The following is a 26,180-nucleotide window of genomic DNA, read 5'->3' on the forward strand; positions in this document are numbered from 1 at the left end:
CACACAGGTCTAAGCAGACACATCCAGGACTGCCCATGGTGAAAAATGGAAGCATAAAGTCTGTGGCAGCCTGAGTATCAGGGAGCCCTTTCTCCTAAAACATCCCATCTGAGCTGAATAAAACAGGATTTGGGCAAAGAAACAAGTAGAGGGCATTTCCAGGAGAGGTGCAGATGTAAACTGGAAGGCAGGGCATCTTCCCAGAGCTGCAGTGTGTTCAGTGTGATCTGAGCACAGTGAGAAACCCAAGAGCGGGACCGGGCCAGATGGCAAAGGCCCTGGTATTTCAAGATCCAGGGCTTGTGTTCCACCTCGAGGGCGAGGACTGTGCCATTATTCCTTGGCATCTGTTATTTTTATCTGCCATGCATTTCTTTCCTGTTCTGGTATTCTCTCCCCCTGCCCCCATCCTGGGGCAGAATTGCCTTTCTCTGTTCCACATAGTACTGGGGAACCACCAATCACAGCCTCCTGCTTTCCACATGACCCAGGTCTGAGCCAACCTCTTGGTCCAAGCAGAGTGAAATGGAATCTGAATGAGCCAATCAGAACCCTCCTCTGAAGCTACAAATAATGGCAAGTGAAGGGAGAGAAAGTTGTTTTTATTTTTTTTTAAAGTTTATCATAAGGTGCTCAGGTCCTGAATACAGGAGGTTGGAGAAAAGTTCTGTCCTGGAGACTTGGATTTGAACTCTGTACCTGACTATCCCCTCTCTGTCACTCCTGCATTCAAGAGCAAGTCCTCAAAGTGATGCCGTGAGAATTGGCCCCGAACCTTCCTGTTGTTGCACTTCGCAGCATCTGCTCTAGCCCAGGCCCTGTCTCCTCTCACCTGCACCAGCACTTCATCCCTGCTCGTCCACCTGCCTCCATAAAATACATTCTCCACACAGCAGAGTGATCTTTTTAAAAATGCAAATATAATCAAGTGACACTAGCTTTACTTTCCTAACAGTTTCCCATAAGACTTAGAATGAAGTTTAACTCCCTAGAGTGGTTTACAAGGTCCCACATGTTCTGGCTGTTTCTTTTCTCTCTTTTTTTTTTTAAACTTTAAAAGGGCAGGTTCACCTGCACAGTCACAGGCGGGCATGAGAGCTGCCTGGCCTGTGTCTTAACTAAACTCATCCCACGGCTCATTTGGTATTGATTCATTAATTGTGTTCATTTGTTGAAATATTCACTCAAATGCTCACGTCGTGCCTCTAGTTTTGGGGCCATAAACAAAAATGAACAAGATAGGTTCTTGTTCTGATGAAGCTGCATTTTAGGGGGGTAGGGACACAATAATTAGTAACACACAGAGACATTAGGATGATCACAAGAGAAAGAAATGGGATTGGATTAAGTGGGTGACTTTCTATCTCTTTTTTTTCTTAATACACATCTGCTCCTACCTTAGGGCCTTTGCAAGTGCAGCCCCACCTGCTGGAAGCCCCTTGCTCTCAGACCATCCATGGGTACTTCATTCTTGTCATCATGCTTCGGCTCCAGTGCCGTCTCCTCTGGGAGCTTCCAGGACCACCGCCCCAGGACAGGTGTAGGTGTAGTTTCTCTCTGCTTAGTGAGATGCCCAAATTGGGAATGAGTGTCTGTGAGTCCGGGAACAGGGGTGGTAGCTCCAGAAAGGGGAGAAATGTAATAGAACAGCCACTTCCTAATGCTCTTATTTATATAAAGTCAGAAATAGAGACTAAAAAGATAGAGACTAAAATAAAATCTGGAAGCCAACAGGTAACCGGAGACATAAGACCAAATTTACATTTGGTAAATTTCTTCAAAGACTTAATCCAGTTAAATGCCACAAAATGGCCTCTCTCTCCCTCCACCCTTCTCTCTCTCTCTCTCTCTCTCTCTCTCTCTCTCTCTCTCTCTCTCTCTCTCTCTCTCTCATTTTTCTCTTTCTCTCTCCCCATCTCATTTGAAACTATTGAACTAGGAAGTCCTGATGGACTTTCTGTTTCTCTGGGCTCCACCCTTGTGGGTTTCTTGCGAGGAGCAAATGCAATTCCTCAGTTCAGGGAGACAGTCACAGCAACTCTCCCCTCCCTCGTGGCCTACCCCTCCCCCTTGTCAAAAGCCCCTCTCCCCTGTGACTCTTCCCCCATGTCAGCTCTGCAGCTCCCGGTAGGGCCGGGTCACCCAGGTCGGCCAGGGCGCTTGCTAATTAATGTGTTGGATGTTCAAGACACCTTAAGCTCTCAGGGGGATCATCAGCCCTATTCATCAGGGAAGGGCTCCCCAAGTCTCCTGGAAGGCAGCCTCGAGCATCACCAACATTCATCATAAAACCCCAAATGAAACAGCAGAAGTATGTTTCCACTGGAAAACCCTGATTACCCACTAGCTACTGCTGCTTGGCTGAGAGTCAGGGTGACATTTTTATTTATTTATTCGTGGGTCAGTGTCCTTGCAACGGTGTTTTTCTCCTTCTCCCAAAGACTGATTAGAGCCCATTCAGCAAGTGGCTGCATTTATTTGCTTAGCACTTAATTACATTACAGAACAGCCAGGGGTGGCACCTTGGAGCTTTTTCTAGTCTGCTTTCTTTTTTCCAAAGCGTGTGGGAAGGTGGACACAAAAGAAATGTTATAAAACAATCATTTCTCTCTCATTTGGTAAATAGGTGGGGACAGAGGATATGAGCAGATCCATTTGTGAAAGTGAAAAAGGCCAAATAATCCCTTGGAGGGTTGAAGATATTTCTTTTCACATAGGTCAATGGGAAATCTAGATCCAGAGGGACACCCTGAAAAATGTGCCTCTTCCTTCCCATATTTCCATAGTGATCAGTAGATCTCTGTTCTGAACACTTTGACCACATTATTTCATTTAACCCTTATCAAAACCTTAGGTGGGTGGTATTTATTATCCTCATGTAACAGGCATCCAGAGGTTAACTTGCTCACTGTCAGTTATTAATGGGGGATCGAGGTGTCAATTCCTGGCAGACTGGCTCCACAGCTTGTTTTTAACTGTACTAAATATATTGGTATTAAGGTATTAGTAGATTTACTAAGCATGTTATCTGAAGGTAATTAAATTGAGACGATGACTGTGGTTTTCACTATACATTTCCCTTCTTGGCTGTTTAGCTCAGAGGACACTTCCCAGCTCCTCTGCTGGAAGTCATGTGACCAGGGACACCAGTGGAACAGGAGTGGAATACTTGGTCAATAAGAAACCTCAGTGCCTTACTCTGCCTGCTTCCTCCCTACAGATTGGGTGTGGTGATAACTGGGCACCTCATGCTGAGGGCAGACCCAACCTCCATGGCCACCCTAGTCTGGATGCCATGATGATTTTATGGAGCAGAAGCTGCCTGCCTGCCTTACACTATTATGTGAGACAGTCACACATTTCTTTGCTATGACGTTTCTTTGTTATGGCAACCAACCTGGGCTTAGTCCAACTAATATAGTTATATTCCCCCCTTTCAGAGACTCAAACAATCTGCCTTTATAGGGACTCAGATTAATTTTTGAATCGATCCCCTCGTGCAGCAGATCTTGAAGACCTTTAGTTGTGAATGGCTTATTTTTCAGTGGATCAGCCCATTTTATTTTTAAAAGCTCCACCTTTAGAAAATTGTTGCAATTTAATTTCTAAGCAAATATCTATCTTAGCCACTCACATGCAATGTCCCAGTTCTACTTAAGGTCGTATAAAGTAATGGTGACTCCCCTTCCTACATCTGGAGCCTTATGTTTTCTGAAGACAATGGTCCTGCCCCATGAATGTTAGCCTGGGTTAAATGTTCTCTGTTGCAACTTTTTTCTCAAAACGTTGTTTTGATATCCAGGAAGAAACTCCCCTATCACACTCCAAGGTGTTTATGATTCTAAAGCATGGCGGCGATCTCAAACTCACACGTGTGTGTTGTCCAGATGTTCTTATTCTTATTCCTATGCTTGCATACATCCATCTTGATTAAATTCAGCAAACATTTACCCAGTTTTCTCTTTTCAAGGATGCTCTGAGTTTATAGACAGAGCTTCAGTATTTGCTTATTTAGTGTGACTGATAGACTCTGAAACGTCTGTGGGATTCTTTGTCACATTGTCCTCACTGTCCTCTGAGGCCAAGGGACAGCTGGTTTTTCTGGACACAGGTGCAAGGGCTAACACATATGCATCTTCAATCCCGTACAATGACCCTTGGTTCCCAACACTCTCCAATCAAGGGTGCCCCCTCCTGATGCTGTCATCCAATATTTTCTCCCAAGAAGATGATGAGAAGGTAGAGATAGTTTTGACAGAGAACCTCCATAGCACTGTACATTTTAATTTGTCATCTACAAACCACACCATTTATTTTCAATGTAATATTTCATTTATGTGCATGAAAAATGGCATTTTTAATGCCAGAGAAGATGACTCACTTGGCCTTGAGAACTATGCCACTGAGGTTGTTATTGCATGTGCTGATGGTTAAAAAAAGAACATGTCAGATCCAGTATAGAGCCTTTAAGTCTCTAATACAGGTTTGAATAATTTTCTGGTCTCCAAATAAAAGCTAATCAAAATGAAAGCTATGCTAGAGGGTTTGATAGAATGAATGGGCATGGCGTGTGAGGTGTAAGAATGCCTGTGAAATAAAGAATTCTTCGAAGTTTCCCTTGGAAATCTTTAATTTTTCTCTTCTTCAGACCCCAACATCTTTTTCTTCCCACTGCATGGGCCACATATGGGCCTCTGCATGGGCCTCTCTTCTGTATTCTGTATTCTGCATTCATCACCACCATGTCTCTCATCCCTTCTCCCCACACAGCTGGGAAGTTATTTTTCCCACGGCTATGGCTTCTACATGTTTCCGTTTTGATTTTGGCTATTCTTGCCCTTTCTGGCCTGGTGATTCCTTTGCACATTGTGTGTTCAGACCTGGCCCCAGGGAACTGCCTCCCTGGCCAGGCCATTCCCTAGTAGGGGATGATTCTGCTAGCTCAGAGACTGGTCACATTCCCTGGAACTACTTGGGACTCTAGAAGATCCATTGATCCTGTGATTGAGACTGAGAAAAGTTAAAGTGGGCACAGAAGTCAGAAAGAGGTGTGGACAAGGACTTCATCATTTCTAGAGAGAAGTCCAAGGTCAAGGTGATGGCCAATTTGTTCTTAGTGAGAGGGCTCTTCTTGATTTACAAACAGCCATCTTCTTGCTCTGTTCTCTTAGGCAGAGGAAGAACAAACTCTGGTCTCCCTCTTCTCATAAAGGTAATTCCATTCCCAGGGCCACCCTCATGACCTCATCTAATCCAAATCACCTCCAATACCCCACCACCTAATATCATCACATTGGGGTTAGGGTTTCTACATGTAAATCTGGGTTGACACAAACATCCAGTCCATAGTGTTAAGAAAAATGGGCCTTCCCTTTTTACATCCCAACTTAGAAACCCAGATCTGCTATTTACTAGAAGAAACATAGATTTTCTTGGCCTCCCTCTCCCCATCTATAAAATGGGTACAAGAGAATTTATGTTGGAAGATCTGAGGCTATGTAAATGCTCAGGGGATGATGTCAGTTCCTATCTATTTCCCTTGGCATCTACTTCATACTTCCCTCTGGCATTGGCTTTGAGTATTAAGCTTTATTTTGCCAGATTGGATTATCAGTAAAGGCAGAATTCAACTGGAAGTGTGAAAAAAACAAATAGAAATACTTTCTTAGTGCAGCTGACTGAAGAAGACAGAAGCCACTCATGAAAAACAGTCTCCCAGTGTCCTCTCCCTGTTCCAAGTCCTACCAGTCAGTTCACAAATTCAAGAAAACAGTGATAGGAAATTTGAATACCCTTCTAAACCCCCAAGAGTGGATGCAGAATCAAATCAGGGTGTTTCATCAGCCCCATAGTCCTCTGTGACTATGTGGTGCCCTTAATCAAGATTTGTTTATTTAACACCTATTTATTCAGACGCTCCATGTGTTGGATTTTAATGCTGGAGGCTAGAGAGTCACAGTTACAATGGTGGAGACCACATGATCCCACACCTTTGCCCATGCAGAGTACTTTGCCTTGAATTCCTTCCCCAACCCTCTTGGAGGCCCATTGGCATCATGTTCTATTTGATGCCATCCCTTGTGAGAATATGTGCTCTCTCTGTATTGTCATGTCATTTGTGTGCAGTTTCATGCTAACATATCACCTTAGGATAATGGTTTCTCACGCAGGACTCTAAGATCCTCCAGGACAGGGGAAGTATCTTGACATTTGCTTTTTTGAGATCTGGGATGGATCTTAATAAATGTAGGTACTCAATAAATTAGTGACTAAAAGGATAGGAATATGGTCTCTGCCCTGGAAAACTCAGGGTCAAGGGAAGAGAACATTTATTTTATCTATCCTACAAAGATAGACAATGGTGGGTTATATGATGCCCATTTTACAAATGAGGAAACTGAGTCTCACGAGGTTAAAACACTTGTTCCAAGTTGCAACATGAGTAATTAGCAAATTCAAATGGAAGCCAGTGTTCTTCCCACTGTCTCATATAAGCAGTTAACTGCAGTGCAGTGGTGTGGGGATTTCTGTATGCCATCCCTATTTGGATGGCATCCAGATTCTGGAAGACTGAGTATGACCTGAGGCCCCTCCAGGTCTGGAACAGGTGGAGGAGATTCAGAATGGAAATTAGGGTGGCAATGACCTCTGCTGATCAGACTAGACTGTGATGGGATTTGGGATCACCTGCTGAAGTAAGACCCTCCTCCTCTGGGGTGCCAGCTCTGCAGGTACATCCACACTCCTCCCCTGAAGGAGCAGCCTCGAGGCCTGGGAGGGAATATGAGATGGAATTAAATCTGGAATATCCATCTGGTAGAATGGAAATGCCCTGATGTTTGATCCCATTTACTTGAGTAAGATTTAATACTCGGCACCTCAGTTTTTAAATTAGATGTCAGAGGCAATTTTACTCTCTGGCCATGATATGAGGGCTTGTCCTTTTAGGGAAGCCAGTCTGAGCTCAGTGATGGGCATCTTCCTGTCCCTCGGACAAGGAAACTTCTTGGTTTCATTCACTCGGCAAACCTACGCTGTGCATCTCAGTGGTGCTGGTGGGAAGGGTTGGGGGCATAAACAGCAACAAGACGCGGCTTCTGGCCTTAAAGAGCTCAAACCATGAATCTATTAGTCTCTTTTCTCCTTTACCAAATATCCGTGGTGCACCCGCTCTGCCCTGCTAGAGTTTATATTCTATCTGGGGAAGAGAGAAAACCATAGCCCAACAAAGGAGTAAACGATGTCACATGTTAGGAGGGGGGAAATGCCAGAGAAGATGGGGGAACAAGCATAGGGGTGGAGGTGGTGAATGCTGAGGGTGAGGGTGAGCTACAAGTAGGGGGCTGGGTGGGCATTTTTAGAAGTAGCACGTGATGAAAAGTGTCAGGGGAGAACAAGGCCCATGGCTAGCTGGGGAAAGCATGTTTGCAGCGAGGAAACAGCCTGTGCGAAGGCCCTTTGGTGAAGCGTGTCTGGTGTGTTTTGAACTGCAGCAAGGAGGTCCCCGGGGGAGGGAGAGGAGAGAGCAAAGTTGCCGGGGGACCAAAAAGGAGATCCAAGGGGAATCGGGGGTGGGAACAGCATGTAGGACCTTCCCGGCCTTGCCAAGGCTTTGGCATTAACTGTCTGACATGGAAGCTGCTAGAAAGCTTCGATCAGGGGAGGGATGTGCTTACACTTGGAAGGGAGCATTCCCTCTTCTACCCAGGGTGAAGACAGTTGGGTGTGCTGTGGCTTAACCTGAGTTAAGGGTCAGCTCAGGACACTGAGGAGGTGAGAAGTAATGGATTCTGGCCATGCTCTGGAGGTAGGCCTGCTTGGACGTCCTGATGGGTCAGATATGGAAAGCGAGAGCAAAGGAGGGTGGGAGGTTAGCCAGAGCCCCTGGGCAGCTGGTGTCACCATTGCTGAGACTGGGCGAGCTGTGCAGGGCCCTGGTTTCAGTGGGAAACCATGAGTTCATTTTGGACACATGAAATGCCCGTTGGGCATTGATATGGAGAAGTCAAGTGGGTACTATTGAGGCAAACCTAGAGTTGGGCGCACAGGTGGGCAGATTGGACAGTAGTGGGGGGCAGCTCAGGCCGGAGTGGGAGGACTTGCCAGCACTGTGAAGCATAGTACTTGCTTCATCCTACCCAGTGACGGAGTAGCCAGCAGAATATGCCTGGTGATGTTGTAGCCATGGTAACATTGTAGCGGTTCACACCAGCCACGGCCTCCACATCTCATGTTTACAGCATCTTTGATAGCATCATTTTCCTTTGTTCCTGATTTAATCTCATACTGTTTTGTTCTTCATGGCCCCTAAGTGTACAAAATCCGCTGGTAATGTTGCTGTGTGCAAGTACAAAGTCTCCTAGCGACACAATTCCCAGAACTTAACCCTGTTGTTCAGTGATGCATGGACAGTGTTCAAGACCGGCCAGTCCCTCTGCCCCCAGCCATACACCAGCTGACTGCAGCTGGACAACAGGTCAGCTGAGATCAGCTAAGCCTGGTTGCACACTTGTGAGCAAAATGCAGTCCTCACTGCTGTTTGCCTCTGAGGTTTGGGGGCTGCTCGTTACACTGCATCATCATGGCAGCTGATAACTGATACAGATCCAGATTTATGGGTGGCTGTGTTTCCAGACTGTGTCCCTACTGCAGACAGGCTTCGACCTGCCCCTTGTCATTAACATCCTCCCTCCTCCATCCTGTTATCCACCCAGCCCTGAATTTGTCAGCCTCCCCCACGACCCAGACCTTTCAGCCCAAGTGCTCCTCATCTCCCCACAATTCTTTCCCTGCCGCTCCCTGGATGAGGCTGTGGGGATCACACTTGTTCTGGAGGTCACGGCACTGGCCCTGGGGCTTTCTCTCTGCTGGTCTCGATTTCAAAGGACATTGGATTCTGGCACCACCGCACACAGTTCTGGACTTAATGATATCTCAGAGCTCTCGCTAGAGAAGGCGTTTTTTCCAAGGGTATATAACTTAGCTATAATGACTCACTCTAGGGGAAACTGGGCAAACAAGTCCTACCGCCCGAAGGCGATTTTGATTTTTAAATTATGAAATAAATCATCTTGAGCTTTTATGTTTTCTTGGGGTTTGTTTTTGTTTTTCCCTCTTGCTCCAAAACTTCCACAGTAGCTTTCTGGTTTGGGATTATTTATCACTTGGCTCTCCTCTCACCCAAACTGCATTTGTTTTGTAAAATGACAAATCACCCCTGTACACTCCAGGCCAGAACCTGGTGCCGAGTGGAGCATGGGTGCGTGGAAGGGGTTGGAAGGGGAGCGAGGGGTCAGCTTCACTGCAGCAGTGGGGGCAGAGGTCCCGGGCAGAAGAAAAACAAGAGTTCCTAAGCCATGTTGGTGTGAGGCTAGGATTAAACATGAATTTTCTTGATGCTGGAGTCCCTGCTTTAATGCACCAGCTTTTATGCCTGGTTCTTGGTTTTCTGATTTAAAAAATCTCCATATAGTTATGAATATCAAATGGCTTAAACCAGAGGTCAGACGCTTCCCACAAGCAGTGGGGCTATTGTTTAGGGTTCTCAAATCCACGAATGTTCCAGAATCACCTCCAGAGTGGAGAGATATGATCTCACACATTCATGTTTACCTTTTCATTAAATGTATAAAGAGTCACTATTACACATGCAAAATCCTAATTTGGTTAATTGAGCAGACATTTCTTTAAGAGCAGTTCTAAATTTATAACAGCTTGTAGCCATTAGACGCATCCTTAATCGTGAGTATTGGATGTTATGATTTCCAACTAGGGAGGAAGCTTCATTATTTTATTATTTTAGATTACAAAAATGTCTTTGCACTTAAAACCTTTTTGATGCGAAATTTTCTAACATTGCAAATAAGTATTTTATTGTATTTTTTTTAATTGAGGTAACAGTTTATAACACTAAGAATTCTGTTGCACCCTTGGTTCCCAGTCATTGGTCTGCACCCAGACCTGCTCCACACTCCCCAGGTTTCTTCATTGTTCTCCCTCGAATCTGGACACATTCCCTCATGGTTCTCCAACCTGGGTTGCTGGGTTCCCCCCTGGTCACCCAAATACCATCTTTAAGGTAGAAAGAAAACTCCACTACTGCATGCACGCAGCTGGCAGAAGCAGAGGCTTGCTGGAAAAGGGCAAGATGGATATAGAAGAAATAACAAAAGAGAAAATTGACATGGTTTGGAGACTGACAATTGAGCCAAAGAGACAATTCACCCGATCAGATAGAAGGGCCTGAGACAGCCAGGGGAAGGGATGGTGGGCCAGGACTGAGGGGGTGAGGGGGTATGCAGGTGCTATAGTAATAGCACCTGAGGGGGAGGTCCTCTGCCTCTGAATCACAACTAATGATGTAAACCAATGTTAACTCAATGAAAGAAAATAGATGCCCCATGTTCTGTTTGAACAGGAGGACTAAATCACACACTGGAGAGTCCTATCCAAACAGCTGGGCCCACCACAATGACCATTAGGTGCCAAGCTCAACAGATTCTGACCCATGGTTACCTCACAGGGTCCTGGAGGGAGAAGGCCAGTTGGAGCATGACTCGTCTGCACTTGCCTGCGTGTCGCCCAACCTAGGACAAGCTGCGATGCTGCTCTCCTGCACCCCTGGGGGACCAACCCTTTAAACATCTACTTCTGGGGCCTCCCTGGTGGCCATGGGGGTGAGTCTCAGTGCTACCACTGTGAAGATCCACCATGACGGACTGAGTTCGATCCCCAGCCAGGGAGCTGACCCACATGGCGCAGCAGACCTCTCCTGTCTTGCCCGCTGCTCTCCTCAGCAGTGTATTTCAGTTGATCCACCCATTCTGCTCCCCACTCTCTTCGGTGAATCCTCTCACCCCCTGCACTTCTGGCCTATACCCCAGTACTTCTATACAAAAATAATAAAACAAACAAAAAAACATCTCCTCCTAACTCCCTTCCAGGAGACAGACTAATTTCACTTTCCAGAACTGGTTCCCTCATGCCCGAGTCTCTTCTACAGTCTTGCTTTGTTCAGCGACACCTCACACTCACTTGTGAATTCTTTCCCTAGAGGGCAAAGGACCCACTCTTTTGGGTTGCTGCCTGTAACATATATTTGCAAGAATTTTCAAATGATGACCACTGGGTCTGCCCATTCATTCAAGTGGAGTAAATCACCTTGATTTTTCATGCACAGAAGGTGATCAGAAGCTGTCAGGGAAACCACCGCTCAGGCCTCTGGTTCAGGGTCCCCACCTGGCCAGCCCCTCCTCCTGCACAGCTCCAGAAAAACACGATGAAGAACAATATTATCCCTAATTGAAAAATTGTTCTTGCACCTGCGAGTTGTAAACTCTGCTCTGAAGGGGGCCTCATGCCCATTTATTCAAGGGCTGCTAGAAATTCATAGCCACACCGGGCTGGGGCTTGGCTCCTGCAGCCTGCTGGCTGTTTACATCTACGGCTCAGAGGGGGCTGGAGAACATATGCACCGTTTTGTCTCTTTCTTTAGGGGAAAGCAAGCAAAAGCACCTGAGTGCGTAAAAGCTCAGTCCAAGTTCACACGCAGAGAGCTAGAGAGAGTTCACCTAAAACAAGTCATGTCCTAGTCTGCCAGAAACTCACTCGTTAGGGAAAATTCAGGTAAAGCCAGATACCACATATGGGAGAAAAAATTCCAAAAGGAAGTCATTATTGACAAGGGTGTTTAATGCAGAGCTGGGCAGAGATTGGAATGCATCTTTTTTTTTGCTGTTTTCATCCCAAGGCAGAAGACCTCCAGAGAAAACCCACCACATTCTGCAAGAGTGCTGGTGACAGTGAAATTTTCCGCTTTGAAATCAACTTTGTAGCCAATCATAATGCTCACAAATAACTTATATCTGGGAAGCCCCTGTAGTTTTTGCCTTTATCTACTCTTTTGCAAACTGGGGACACTAACCAAAATTCACCTGGAAATGTGTCCTCCAGGCTGCAGTCCCTAGCTTTGACTCCAAATAACAGTTTTCATTTTCTCTAAAAGCTCTTAAATTTTCTTTCAGGCAATACAAATGATTTCTTTGAGGCCAGAAATGTGTGGAAAGAGGTGGGTGAGCCATGGGAAATGGAGGGAATCAACCCTCACTGAACTACGTGCAGGACACTTCGCATGCTCTCTCATGTCATCTATGAGATAACGGGAGGAAGGCATTGCACCTCCCATTTCACAGACTTGCAAACTGAGCTATGGTGGGCTGAAGCAGTTAGCCAAGTTGGTGGGAAACAGCAACCCTGGCTAATGTCATCTTCATTTATTCTACCAACTTTCTGTAGGTGTCTCTTTTGTGCCACCAGCCTACACCATCTCCAGGAAACACCTGCTACTGATTGCCATGTGCCTAGTCTCTGGCAAAGACAAGTTGGGCAAATTATTTTCATTTGACTGTGCAAGACCACAGTCCAGAGGGGTTGATTAACTTCCCTAAGGTCACAGAGCTAGTAAGCAGCCATGCTGGATCTAGGATTCATTTTATTCTGGCATCTAAGTCCACTCTCCCTTTATTGGCTGCAGCCCAAAGTGCTACCCCTCAGCTAGGCTAGCCTTCCCTTTCTTTTTTGCTCTCTACAACCCTCTCTTGAGACGCTGTCTCAAGTCTAGACTATGCTTGCCTGGGTTTCAGCCCCTTACTGCCTACTGAGCAGTTATTAGCTGATCCTATAAATTACTCCGTGCCAAGGTTTTAATGGGTACCTTAATGTCTTGTGGAGCCCAGATAGCATATTTGCATTTTAACAGCAGCTTTTAATTCAGCTCCATTCACCTTAGCTTGATTCAACAAATACAACGAGGTTCGCGATGTACGAGGCATTTTTGCTGTGTGCTATGAGGGTTATAAAGCGAAAAAGGCCAAGAGTTTCTCTTCAAAGGACTCGCAGCTTCTTGGTGTGGGAGGGGGAATACAAACAACTCACCTAAATATACAGAAAAATGATGCCAAGTGAAATGTTAAGAATGTGTTATAAACACAAAAGGGAAGCATTTTGCTTAAGCACAAATGAATGACTAAGGAGTAAGAAAAAAAAAAAAAAAGAGAGAGACCCCTCGCCTCCTGTGCTTGAATAAAGGAGACTGAAATCCACGTTCAAAAGTGTAAGTCAGAGGTAATTTAGCTTCACAGAACACGTGCTGAAAGAACGTAGAGGCCAATGGTTTCCAATGAACCAGCTGCCATCTGGAACACTCCAACAGCTTTCTACCTGGCTTCCTGCCTTTAGCCTTCATTCCTTCAACCTTCTCTGCAAAATTGGAGTGATCTCAATTCTGATCATTTTTCTGCTGTTATAAACCTGGTGTTTATCCTTCATTGCCTGCAGGGCAACATTCATCCCAGTGGACAAAGGGGAAATGGAGGCACAATCAACAGCTCAGACGTCTGGGTTGGAATCCTGCTCCCGCTAGTTATATCGAGAACCCTGTGCCAGTCCTGGGAGCTCTGCTGTTCAAGGGAGAGGGGGAGCTTTGAGCCCAGGCAGGGGATGCTCTGAGGACAAGAAAGGATTAAATTGATGTCCTAGAAGGAATCAATGAGGGCTCAGGGGATGTTTCAACAAGACCAGGAGATGGGAGAGGAATGCAAAGGGTGAGGGGTCATGCTCAGTCTTCATTCCTCTGAAGGAGTCTTTGTGTGGGAATGTCTCCAACACTGTAGGACATCTAGACTGCCTGCCTCCACCCAAGAAAAGCCGTCTGGTGCCCCTAGTCTTAGCGACAACTAGACCACATTTGACGCCTCTCCAAAATGTCCCCTGAAGGGGTTGTGACCCTTCCCTTGATGAAGACCTCTCCCCTGCACACTACTCCAGGCTTAAGGACCTCTGGGCACACTGGGACTCTGAAACCTGCATTGCCAGGCTGGATCTTTCTGGCATTTCAGACCCAACCGCTGCTAGATGCCTCTGCTTGAATGTCTTGGGGGCAACTCCAGCTCAGCATGTCCAAAGCTGCGCTTATCATCCTCTGTCCCTGGCAGATTGGATTCTTTGCTGTAATTCCCATGAGCAGCGCACCCTTGCTGTCCAGAGCAGAAGCCAGGGCATTATTCTCAGCTGTTCTTCTCCGCAGCCCTGTCCCCTCATCCAATCAGGCGCCTGATCGTATCAATCCTCCTCTGTCTCACCAGCGCGCCCACGCTCTCGCCATCCTGCCGCGTGATCCAAACCCAAGCCCACACATGGAACATCACAACCTCCTTCTACTGGCTTCTTGCCTTTCCTTTGATTCCTCCAGCCCATTCTCGCCTCTGGAGAGCTGGAGTGGTCTTTGGGAAGCTCAAATCTGACCATGGTTATCCTGCTGCAAACCCTGCAGTTTGCTCTGCAGCGCCTGCAGGCTAAAGCTCAGCCCTCGGGCCGGCCGTGTGCATCCTTTGCACCTGCTCTTCCGCCGGCACTGTGTCTGGGTGACCTGTGCTTACCCTTTATTCTCAGCCCCACATATCTTTCTTCAGAAAACATTTCTGTCCTGCTCCTCCCAAACCTGCGTTCAATCCTACCCCTCACCCCTGTTGTAGGCTCTCAAAATGTCCTGTTTCTTCCTCTGGAGCACTTATTATGTCACAATTGCTTTTTATCTGTCCAGGTCCTTACTCAGTGGAGAATGGCTTGCTCCCTGCTGTCTTCCCAGAGTCTGAAACAGTTGCAAGAACATAGATGGTTCTCACACAACGACTGATGGTGGGAATGAACAAACGGCTGCATGAAAGTCTCTGTAGATGAACAGAGGAAGGATGAACGCAGGAGGAATATTCAAGATAAACCCAAGAGACGCAGGCACCTGCCAAGCAGAGTGGATGCTGACTGTAAAGAAAATATAGCTCAAAGCACATGACCTTACTTAGTGCCATCCCTGGTTGGGTGGAGGAACGTACCACAGCCCTGAGAAACAGGGAAAAATAAAAATATTGAGAAATGAGATCAGAGGGGTGGCTGCGTATGAGGGTCCTTCAAAGAAGACTTGGAAAAGATGCCTGTGACATGAGAGCAGGAATTCTCACCCGGGGCCTATGGCTAATGTTCAGCGAGTCCACAAGCCCACCGAGATGGTGGGTGACGTGATCATTGAACGTGTGTGTTTTGATGGTGTGTGGCTCCGAGGCCTTCATTAGGTTTCCCGGGGGAGTCTCTGACCTAGAAAAGGTTAAGACCACTGTTTTTAAAAACCATGAAAGCCCAACACTGACTTGACTTTGAAGTTGTGCCCACCACGGTGGCTTTGAAGCTCAAAGGCCACTCTCAAAGGTTTTCATGTTAAAGCAGGGTCTTGGGCTTTTTCTGATGAGGAGCTATTTTTGACTTCTCTGAAGCCTCCTGAGAATGGTCCTGGCAGGTGTAGGGGTGAGTAGGGAGGGGTTCTAAGAGTGCGAGTTGGCGAGGGGTGGTGTGTGCAGGTGCAGTGACACCATGGGCTGTGTTTCTCTCCCAAAGTGAACCCCAATGCTCCTAGAGAAAGGGGAGGTATGTGATAGTGGCCTGTGATGTGGAGATCAATTTTGTTGAACTTTGAATTCATTTGGAGATTCTATACACAGCTTTTGAAGAGATCATCAGGGTGGGGACTAAGAACCTTTTACTGGCCCTCAAAGGAGGCCAGGTGAACAATCTCATGTTTCCATCTCGGATGCCAGAATAAAGTGAACCCTAGATCCAACATGGCTGCTTACGAGCTCTGCGACCTTATCTCTGATAAGTAGATAACATGTATTTGACATGGGTGGGTGGTAGCAAGTTTCAGGGGCTTCGCCTCTTCCACACTGATCTCTCCTCTTTGGGGAAGGGATGTGTGAACAGGGAGCAAGTACCAGCTAAGGACCAGGGACTGTTTTATCAGGAGCTGACACACCTGGGTGAGGCCGGCACCGGAGAAGGAAGAGGCAGATCCTACTGCTTGCCTGTAAGCTGAGTCCTGGCGACAGTCTGGGCAGGTGGATCTGTGTCCACTGGTCCATCAAGTGGCATGGCAAGGGGTAGTGTGTTTGTGAGGGCTTAGTCTACAGTGCCTCGTGTCTGGTGCAAAGCTCACTACAGTCGCTCTGGACTATTATGAGTGATCATTTGATCTGAGATCATGCTCTCCTAGAGAAGGTGAATGCTCGCCTAAATCTACTTTCATATTGAGAACATTTTCTTTATCACCAAATACATTTGACTTTCAAAAACATGCTTTAGAGAGACAGAGGTAAAATCATGAATGTAACCAGTGGCCAGCAGTGTAATTACAGCTATTAGCTGCGAGTAAGAGGGCTGAGATACCCGATTTATTTGGGGATACACATGAAGCACAGTCACACACACCTGGATTTCTCATACAGTAAATCTGTGTTTTTGTTGGCTTAAGTGGATCAGGGACACCCAAAGCCATCTGCGGAGTTTTCAGAGCAACACATCATAGATAGGCCTGAGAAATATGGAGTCTGAAGGCTCTTGCCTTGCTCAACTCTGACCTCTTAGGCTTTGTCTGAGACTCAACTATACTCTCGGTGAAAGGAGTATAGGAAAATGGAACTGTGCCGTGTAACATACGGAATGTGTTATTGTGTAATACGTTGGAATGTACATTGTGGGCAACTGCAATATGTTCTCCTTCGTGTTCTTTAGGTTGGCCAGGACTCTGTTGACATCTCAATCTAGCTTTGCCAGATGGCTGCCGGGGTCACAGAGACCTCCCTGGCGCTCTGCACAGCAGAACTAGGATATTCGATAACTTTATGTGCAGCTAGACTACACAAAATTCAATTGAATTAAGAATGTCCTTTCTAACTTCCACTTCCCTCATTTGGAAAATAAGCTCAGCCAACTTCGCTCCCTTTCATTTCTGGCTTTCTGCTTCCCCGTTACGATTGTAATGAAGAAGTTTCTGTTAAAGGTTTGATAAAGCTAAAATAGAGTTCTAAAATTGAGTTATTTTAAAAGATCTTGATCAGATATACGTATCACAAATAATTAAGCAACATGTAAAAAGAGAACTAGAACTCGTGTTCAGGGGAACCCAGATGAGTCCAGGTCTCTCGGAAACTTAGTCTGAACATGGAGCTCTGAGTGATTCTTACCCAGGACCACTCAGACACGGTGAAAAGTGGTTTGCAGCCCCTGGTTGATGGCAGTCACCTGAAAACTCATTACTGGAGGAAATGGCTAAGTGTGATGAATGGAGACTAGTGGAGGACACCAGTTAGCAGTTGTTAGGACTAGTCCCCTGGCTATATGCAGAGCGACTTGGGTGGGTCTGATACCTGGCTGGGATATCAGGAGATAAGTGCAAAGTGCACTGTTGTGCAATACCACGCCTGTAAGCTAAAGACACCAGTGGTCATAAAACAGCACGTATTTACAAACACATGTGCAAATTCAAGCCCTGCTAACAAGCACTATAGAACAACTGCTCAGAAGGTGGGGCAAAATGAATTGGGGATGAAAATGATGAAAAGGTGAAATGAGTTAAGAAAAGAGAACAAATACAGCAAGAACAATCAAAGCACAGTTGACGGTCTTGCCAGGCCGTTCAGTGGCCACATGGTAGGCTACGGTGCCTGCATCTGGAGACTCAGAGTGGGTGCAGACTGGATCGCAGGTCCTAATTAGAATGAAGAAACAGGGATGGAGAAACGGTGATGGTTTATGTGCAGAACATCCTGGTAGAGAACCAGATCTGGGTGTGAGTCCTGGTCTGGGAATATTCTACACGCCTCTCTAGGTCTGCTGCGAGCCCAGGAGCTGGACTTCTATGACCACCATCAGCCTGGCTCCCTCAGCCTCTGGCTTCCTGATGGTTTTGCCCAGTGAAAGAAAAGGGCAGGAGAGGAGTAGTTTGGAAGAGAGGGAGGGGGATATTCATCCCTCTACTGTCCTCCCCAGCTGGCCTCTGCTTTCCCCCACCCATCTCCACTCCTGAAAGTCACAGCTCTGATTGGTCAGGTCCCCCCTGCTGCTGCATCTCTCGCCTCTTCTTGAAACTGCTTGTATCTCTAGTTCCTTCTAGACCCAGAAGTGCCTGCAGCTTCCTGCTCTGGACTTCTCGTGTTATTGCTCCTTATCTCTGCCCAGCATTTGCAAATAGTTCCTTCCTTAAATGTCTAGCCAGGGCCTGGGATGATGCAGTGAGTGCACCAGAATTGGTCAAATAGGATTCATGGGATGGATGGTGCACATTTCTAATGAGTACACATCACGATCACCTCCTTGCTGGGGGAAATGAGACACCGGTAATCCGTGGCATGTGCTGGCATCAATTACTTAAATTATTGCTGGTGGTTGCATGGGAGAGAGTGCTGGTGGAGGCCAAGGTTTTGGGAGATCAAAGGACTGAGATACTTAGTCACTATGGCAACAAGAGTGATTTCAGAGAGGCCATGTGGCAGGTTGTGTCTGATGGCAGAGAGTATACACAGAGGAAAGGACAAACTGCAAGACTGGAATGTCCTTGAGCTCGCTCAGGGGTAAAATTAAAAAAAAAAAAAACAACAACTGGTGATTTTGAATGAGTTTCTTACCTTTGTTAGTATCTGCTAAGGGTCAAGTTCAGGGCCTGATTATAAGTGTCGTGGAGTTGCAGGCCCAATGGCTGTGGATCTTGTGCCAGGACAGAGGGAGACTCTGAGACATAGGGATTTTGGGTTGACATAGTTGCAACTAAGAACTCTCCCGAATATTCCTTCCTGCTCCTGTCTGAGTGGAAACAATTATTTTCATTACTTTCTTGCTGAATTGCTCTTAAGAGTAATCTTTACTATTTCGTTGCTTCTAGGCTCCTAATGACAGCTCAGAGTCCTGTTGCGCCTGCAGAGATGTATAAGGCTGTTCCAGAATCCTTGCTTTGATTTACTTTAGGGCAGTGATCGCAATGTCTCTTGGGATTCTGTAATTTCCACTGGGCATTTCTTTTGTTGGGAGCTTAGCTGCAGCAGGGACATCCATAGATTCAGGTTTCCCTTCACATGACCTCTCTCTTTAGCAGTAGTGACTTCTTAGTTGGTAGGTGGCTCTGAAGAGGAGTGGTTCAAGGTGAAGGCAGAGGCTGCGTGTTTCTTAAAGGCAGCCTTGGAAGCTATAGTGTTCCTTCCACCATATTCTGTTGCCCAGATCATAGGGCTTGCCAGTATTCAAGGGAAGGAATAATCATTTTCACTTATTTACAAGAATAGTATTATGGCTGAAGTATGTCCCTCCCAAATTTATACGTTCAAGTCTTAATCCCCAGCAATCCAGAATGTGACTGTATTTGGAGATAGGGGATCTAGAGGACAGTAAGGTTGAAAGAGGTCATTAGAGGGGAACCTAATCCACCATATCTAATGTCCACAGAAGGAAAGACGACTAGGACACAGGCAAGCATAGAGACAAGACCGTGTGGACATGGGGAGAAGACGGCCATCCACATGTCAAGGAGAGAAGTCCTTAGAAGTTAGGCCCCTCCACACTCTGATCTTGGACATCTATAAGGAAATAAATTTCTGCTGTTTGTCACCCAGTCCATGGTATTTTGATATGGCAGCCATACTAGCAAATGGTAAATAAGAAAGTATTTGCAGCCATGTTTACCAGATCTGTAGGCTTTGAGATTAGTGTATTGCTGACATAGCAACAGAAGCCTAGGGGGATTATGGGATTTATCAATGGGGGGCATTCAGCTAGAATTTGAGATTTAGAGCATTGACATAAATAGCTGGAAATGGCATTAAGAATTTTTTACATTGGATATTGAAGTCTGGTCCATACCATCTGAGAGTCAAAGAGATTTGACTTCAAGAACTTTCCTGACAAGAAGACATTAAAAAGCTGTGCTGTACTGGCCTGTGATGATGGCCCTGAAATTGGGCTCAGAGATTGCAGTGGGAATAATGGGATCCAATAGTTATAGAAGCCTGGTGCATAGCTTAATTGTCAGAGATAAGTGGGTGCAATTACTGAATTAAGCCCCAGGGACAGAGTGGCAATCAGAGTGTTCTGACCCACAGGAATCTGTGGTATGGCTAATTGATGAATGGGTCCCTAGAAATAAAAAAGATGTGTAGTCTTATTAAGGTAATGTTTGACTTCTCAGTGAAAACACTGTAGTTCTCATGGGTACCAATCTGACTCAAGTCACTAGGGTGGGTTTGCATAAGCCCCTTTCGTGCTAAGACCCTTGATATCGCATCTGTCCATAGACCATCAACCTTCTCTTCTGAGAATCTTACATGATGCATCCTTCCCCAAGCTTGCTCTTGGGAACATTCTGGCATTTGATAGGGTAACTGTGAACTAGGGAATGGGGAGTATCTTGACATCCCAGAAGTTATCAGGAACTGGCCCTAATGGACATCTATTTCTCAGAGACATAAACCACTGTGACTCAGTGTGGAGACCATGGACCTCAGGTGATGACTTACATCTTGGCATACATTTGACACATGGCGGCCAGTGGCTTATGGACCCATATTGTGGCTATTTTCTCAGACTATAAATGTCTAGTGATATGGGAGGCAGAATTCTAACATGACTCTAACTTGAGAATCTTCCCCCTTGAGAGTGTCAGAACCTTTGAGTATGAGCACTTACTCCTGTGGTCATGTTACACCACATGGCAAGAGGGACACCATCTAGATGCCAATCTGATCACAAGATCCCTTTGAAAGAAGAGAGTTTTTATCCAGCTAATAGCACAAGAGGAATTCAGAGATTCAAAGCACAGAGGAGATTTGAGATGCCGTTCTTGGCACTGGAAATTGAGGAGCCACATGCCAAGGTATGCAGGGGGACTTTAGAAATTGAAAGCAGTTCCCTGAGGCTGACAGCCAGCAAGAAAAGGAGAATATCCTTCCCCAGTTGCAAAAAACTGAAGTCTGCCAACATCTGAGTGAGCTTGGAAGTGGATTCTTTCCCAGAATTTCTAGATTTCTTTCCCATAATTTCTAGCTCAGCCCAGCCAACACTTGATTTTGAACTTGTGGAACCCCAAGAAGTCCACTCAGAACTCTCATCTTCAGAACTGTGAGATAAAAAGTAGGTATCGTTTTAAACAGCTAACAGTTACTCAGCAACAGAAAATTAGAAATACAATATTGGTAAGGTTTCTAGAGGCCTAGTGGTGTGGGGAACGATCACAGAAGAGTGACATGTGAACAGTTGTTTCTCACACTTCCTACAACAGAGACACACCGGGTGGCACATCATAGTTTGGAGACTTGGCATGAACATCAAGGATGTCTTTCATTTAGGCTACTTTGGTTACTATCACTTCTGAGAGTCCAGTTTGTCAGCAACAGAGGCCATTGCTGAACTTCTGATGTGGACACTTTCCTTGAGAGAAAAGTCTTCTAACTTAATGTAGGTAGGTTGTATTTCTTTCCTTGTCTTCTAAGGAATGTGTGTGTGTGTGTGTGTGTGTGTGTGTGTGTGTGTGTGTGTAAGAGAGAGGGAGAAAGAAGAGGGGGGAGAGAGAGAGAGAAAGATTCAGAATCTTTTATCACCTAACCTAGAAGTATGATTTACCACTGCTGCAATATTCTATATATTAGGAACAAGTCACTGTGCCTAGCCCACACTCACATACTCAGTGGTGTGGTGGGGTTTACACAAGAATGTGAACAATGCCAGGAGGGAGATAGCATTGTGGGCCATTTTAGAAGGCTGCAGACCCCCAAGGCGCTTACTTTGTGATGAAGTAATTAAAGCAATAACATCAATAGGCTTATATCCATCGTCCCTGGTCATCCAGAAGGACTAACTGAAGACCAATCTGAGCCCCAGGTAAATTCTATGGGTCCTTCTTAACAGTTGCTTATCCAATCAATAATAGTGGTCAGCGAAGGACTGTTATATTCATTCATCAAAGAAAGGTCATCGATGACTACCATGCTAAAAACATAGGGCCTGGTCACCCCCTCACACCCCAGAGCTGTTTTGTAGAAAGTATTACATAGTAGGAGGCTATGGCTGTTGATTCATGCCTTTTGACCAGTCACAGAAACAAGTTATAGCAGCTAAATTCTAGAGAAATTGTTTCTTTGCCTTCCCCCCATTACTACCTTATACAAAGAGTGACCTTTGTGTTAATATATTAGATTTAAGGTAGTAATATGACTGAATTGGTATTATTGGGTGATAATATAATAGTGGATGAAATTTCCTCCTGTAAAAAACATGACTTCTCCATTCAAAGCATATGAGTAAGCACAAAGGGATGAAAGGGGCTGGATTTTCTTCATTTGTTTTCTCAAATCCATTCCTTTAACTTTCCGATCTTTCTTTTGTGCCCTGAGAGACTGACCTCTCAGGACTGTTGGCATCCTGTGGGATTTAGCGAGGGTCATTGGCAGAAGACTGGAGGGTGGGAGGGGAGGAAGCTTGAGTATTTACTTCCTGTGCTCCCCCATCACAGCTTGGCAGTGAGTCTTTTCTTCTAATGTAAACCACACTTCCATTTGGGAAGTCATATCTTTTAAGATTTAGTTATCTATCTATCTATTATTTATTTATTTATTTATTTATTTATTTATTTATACAAGCACTGGGTAGTCAGAAGCGCGGGAGGGTGAGAGCTCCTGCGCGCCATGTGGGACCCCCCTCCGGTGGCCGGAGCAGCCGGGGATCGAACCTGTGCTGCAGAGGCTGTGGGCAGCTTCGCAACCCAGCGCTCAACCGCTGCGCCACCGGGGAGGCCATGGAAAGTCCTATCTTTTAGAGCAACAGCTTCTTCTCTTGGCCCTCCTGACGTAGAGGAGGCAAATGATTTCCCAGAGTGCTTCACTGTCCCCTGTGGGTGTCTCTTAACCCTGCCCACACATTTATAAATAGTCCCTTCTTTAAACTCCATCCCTTTTGTGAGAACCATCTGTTTCATGTTGGGACCATGATCAATTCAGTTACAGTGACTCATTCGAAGTCTTTATCAACACTCTTGCTTTCCTTTTTTCATGAAGGAAATATATACAATTTAAGTTTATTCTCATAAGTTTTTTCATCTAGCTTATTATAAAATTGTGTTTCACAAAGGATGTTTAATATTTATTTAATTGAATGTACGAGTTGAGACTTGCAATCTAACATCAGCCTCCTTTTCATGAACATGGAAGTTAAGGAATGTTCTAAAACTCTAAGTTGGTCTCAGAGTCCAAAAGATTTTTTGGGACTAGTCAGAGTTCATTCCATGATGTAAAGAACTCAAGTTATAGGATGCACAGCTCTGGACTTTCCTCAAATGGGGAACTGACCAGATTTGGCTTTCTCTAGAACTTATTTTGGTAGAGAGAGAATGGGGGATAAGAATCTTCTTTGGTGAGATGCTGGCAGAAGGGGATGCCAAAAGACTGGGAATGCTGAATATAATTTTTTCCAAGTGACAGCTGCAAAAGATTGTTCCTGAATGTCTACTCTGATCTTCTTCGAGCAGGTAAGTGAGTGGGTGGTATCTGCTTGTCTTCCCGAGTCTCTTCGGAGCCGGCCTTCCACTGACTGGATGTATATAGGTGGCCTATTTCACTTCCCACTTCTGTCTGCCAAATGTTGGTTGATGGTGCCCACTGTCCATTCAGGCATTCAGAGGCAAAAATCAGGTTTGTAAAATGCCTCTGATTATTTTTAAAGCTTGACTTTCAGTTGACTTTAAAGCGACACATTTGACTAAAATGCTATCCTTGGCTTTGAGAAGCTGGCATGAGTTGGCCCAACAAGACAGTTTTTGATCTAGCTTTCCTCAAGTAGAGAGGACTCTGGACCACACTAAGTCCAGATTTCTTGAACCTCATTCCTACGTGCCTCCAAAAATTTCACTTTGACCTTGGGAAAGTATAAGACAAAAGTTGAGAGTCAACTTTTGTTGACTCAACATATGCTTCAACATTTCCATTTGTACATATGTTGCTCCCTTTTAATCTTTTCTAGAAACATAGTATCTAGGGGTTTTGTTCATTTTTATTTGGATTTTTTCTCTGATTTTCTAAGATCTGGTGATGTTTTTCTGATTGGATGGATGAACCATTTAAAGTGTAATGTGATATAAAGAATTCATTGAACATGAAAAGAATTCCTAATATAATGTTATAATAAGAAAGAATTATACAAGGCCATATATATTACAGTAGGATCACAACCAATTAAAATATATTCAAGAAATATTAACAGCAGGTTTGCCTTTAGGATGTATGAAGAGGAGTAAATTTTTATATACTTTAGAAATGTTTTCTTATAAAGGGCAATGATTGCATGTATAGTGGAAATTTAACTTCATGTATAATTGATTTAGGGGTCATCATTTACGATTGCAAAATTTGTATACTTCCCAGGGCAGTGACTGAAGGGGTGAGGACTAGTTGACCTACCCAAGATGCTACATTTTTCTAACGTATCTGCACAGAGAAGGTGTCCTTTCTAATCTCTACAAAGACCATTGGAATCACAGAACATGGAGCTGCTGAGTAAGTTGATTACCTCATCGTGGTGAGGTTGGGGTCCTGGGTAATTTATCTAAATGGGACATTTGTGTTTTACATAGTCCCCATCCTCTGACATCCTTTAAAAACCCAGAACAACTGTTGTATAATTGTGCTTTGTTGGTTCCAAATAGAGCTGAACAATTCAAATCCAATCCCCTCTGCTAAGAAGACATGCCAAGCTCAGCGGCAACTTTGCAGCCTAAAGTTTGATTTTAGCAGAACGTTGTAGGTGTTTTGGATCATTCAGCCTAAGACTCTCTGAGTAAGTGTTGTTTTCAGAAGCAAGTTGGGCTGATTCTATCTGGTGCCAGTCAATCAGAAATTTCTTACTTCACATTTCCCAAATCGAATGCTGCAAGATGTTAATGTGGTTTATTTCCATAAGCACATGCACACATACGTGATGCAACAATCACTTATTCGGCCTGAAGTTTATATAAAAGATGATTAAATGAGGTGATTCCTATTTTCTCAGAGATCTCAAAGGTCAAACAACACAATAGTCCCAGGTGTTCCCACTTCTTAGTAAATGTGTTCTAGGGATGTGAACACATTTCTGCTCGCATGAGCCCAGCACCTCCTTCAGGCTCAGTTATAGGGGGCTGGGGGAATAGAAGGTTTTGGAGTGATTAAAAAGTGAAGACTTCTACAGAGGACTCATACGACTCAGTAAAAAGAAACAATTAACCCAATAAAAATGTGGACAGGACTAAATAGACACAACCAAAAAAGACAGACAGCCCATATTTAGATGAAAAAGTGTTCATTGCTTATCACCAGGGACATCAAATGAAAACCACAATGTGATACCCACTCTCACCTGTGAGAATGGCCCCACATCAAAAAGATCAGAAACAACAAATACTGGTGAGGATGTGGAAAAAAAGGAACCGTCATACACTGTGGGTCAGAATGTAGACTGGTCCAGCAGCTCTGGAAAACAGTATGGTGGTTTCTCAAAATATTAGAAATAGATATGGGCCTCCCTGGTGGTGCAAGGGGTTGAGACGCAACCTATGAAGCTGTCCGCAGTCTCTGCAGCACGAGTTCGATCCCTGGCCAGGGAGCGACCCACATGACACAGCAGACCTCTTCTGCCTCGCCACTGCTCCCCTCAGCAGTGTGTTTCAGTCTGCCTCTTCTGTTCCCCGCTCTGTCTCTGGTGAATCCTCTCACCCCCCATATCTCTGGCCTGTACCCTGGTTCTTGCATGCATAAATAGATAAATCTTTAAAAAAATAATAAAAATAGATCTGCCATATGATCCAGCAATCCCATGCCTAGGTATCTCACCAAATGACATGAAAACACTAATTTGGAGGTATATATGCACTCCTATGTTATTGCAGCACTATTTACATTAACCAAGTTATGGGAACCCTCTAAGTGCCCAGCAACAGATGAGCAGATTAAGAAGATGTGGTAGAACACATAGTGGAAGACTACGCAGCTGTGTTAAAACAAAGAAGATGAACTCTTTCCATTTGTAACAACACGGACAGATCTGGAGGGATTATACTAGGTAAATAAGCCAGAGGGAGAGAGTCAAATACTGGGTGACGTCACTCGTATGTGGAATATAGAGAAACAAAACAAAGGAACAGATGAAACCAAACCAAAAAAACTCTAGAAATCTGACTGCAGAATTGAGGTTACTGGAGGGAGAGAGTGAGGGGTGGGCACCAAAATGGGGGACACTGGACTGTGGTGGAGGATTACAGGTGCCTTGGTGGTGGGTGTGAGTTGGCAACA

Source organism: Talpa occidentalis, unplaced genomic scaffold, assembly GCF_014898055.3.
Source record: "Talpa occidentalis isolate TD23 unplaced genomic scaffold, MPIMG_talOcc4v2.1 talOcc4.16, whole genome shotgun sequence".
NCBI classification, from domain to species: domain Eukaryota; kingdom Metazoa; phylum Chordata; class Mammalia; order Eulipotyphla; family Talpidae; genus Talpa; species Talpa occidentalis.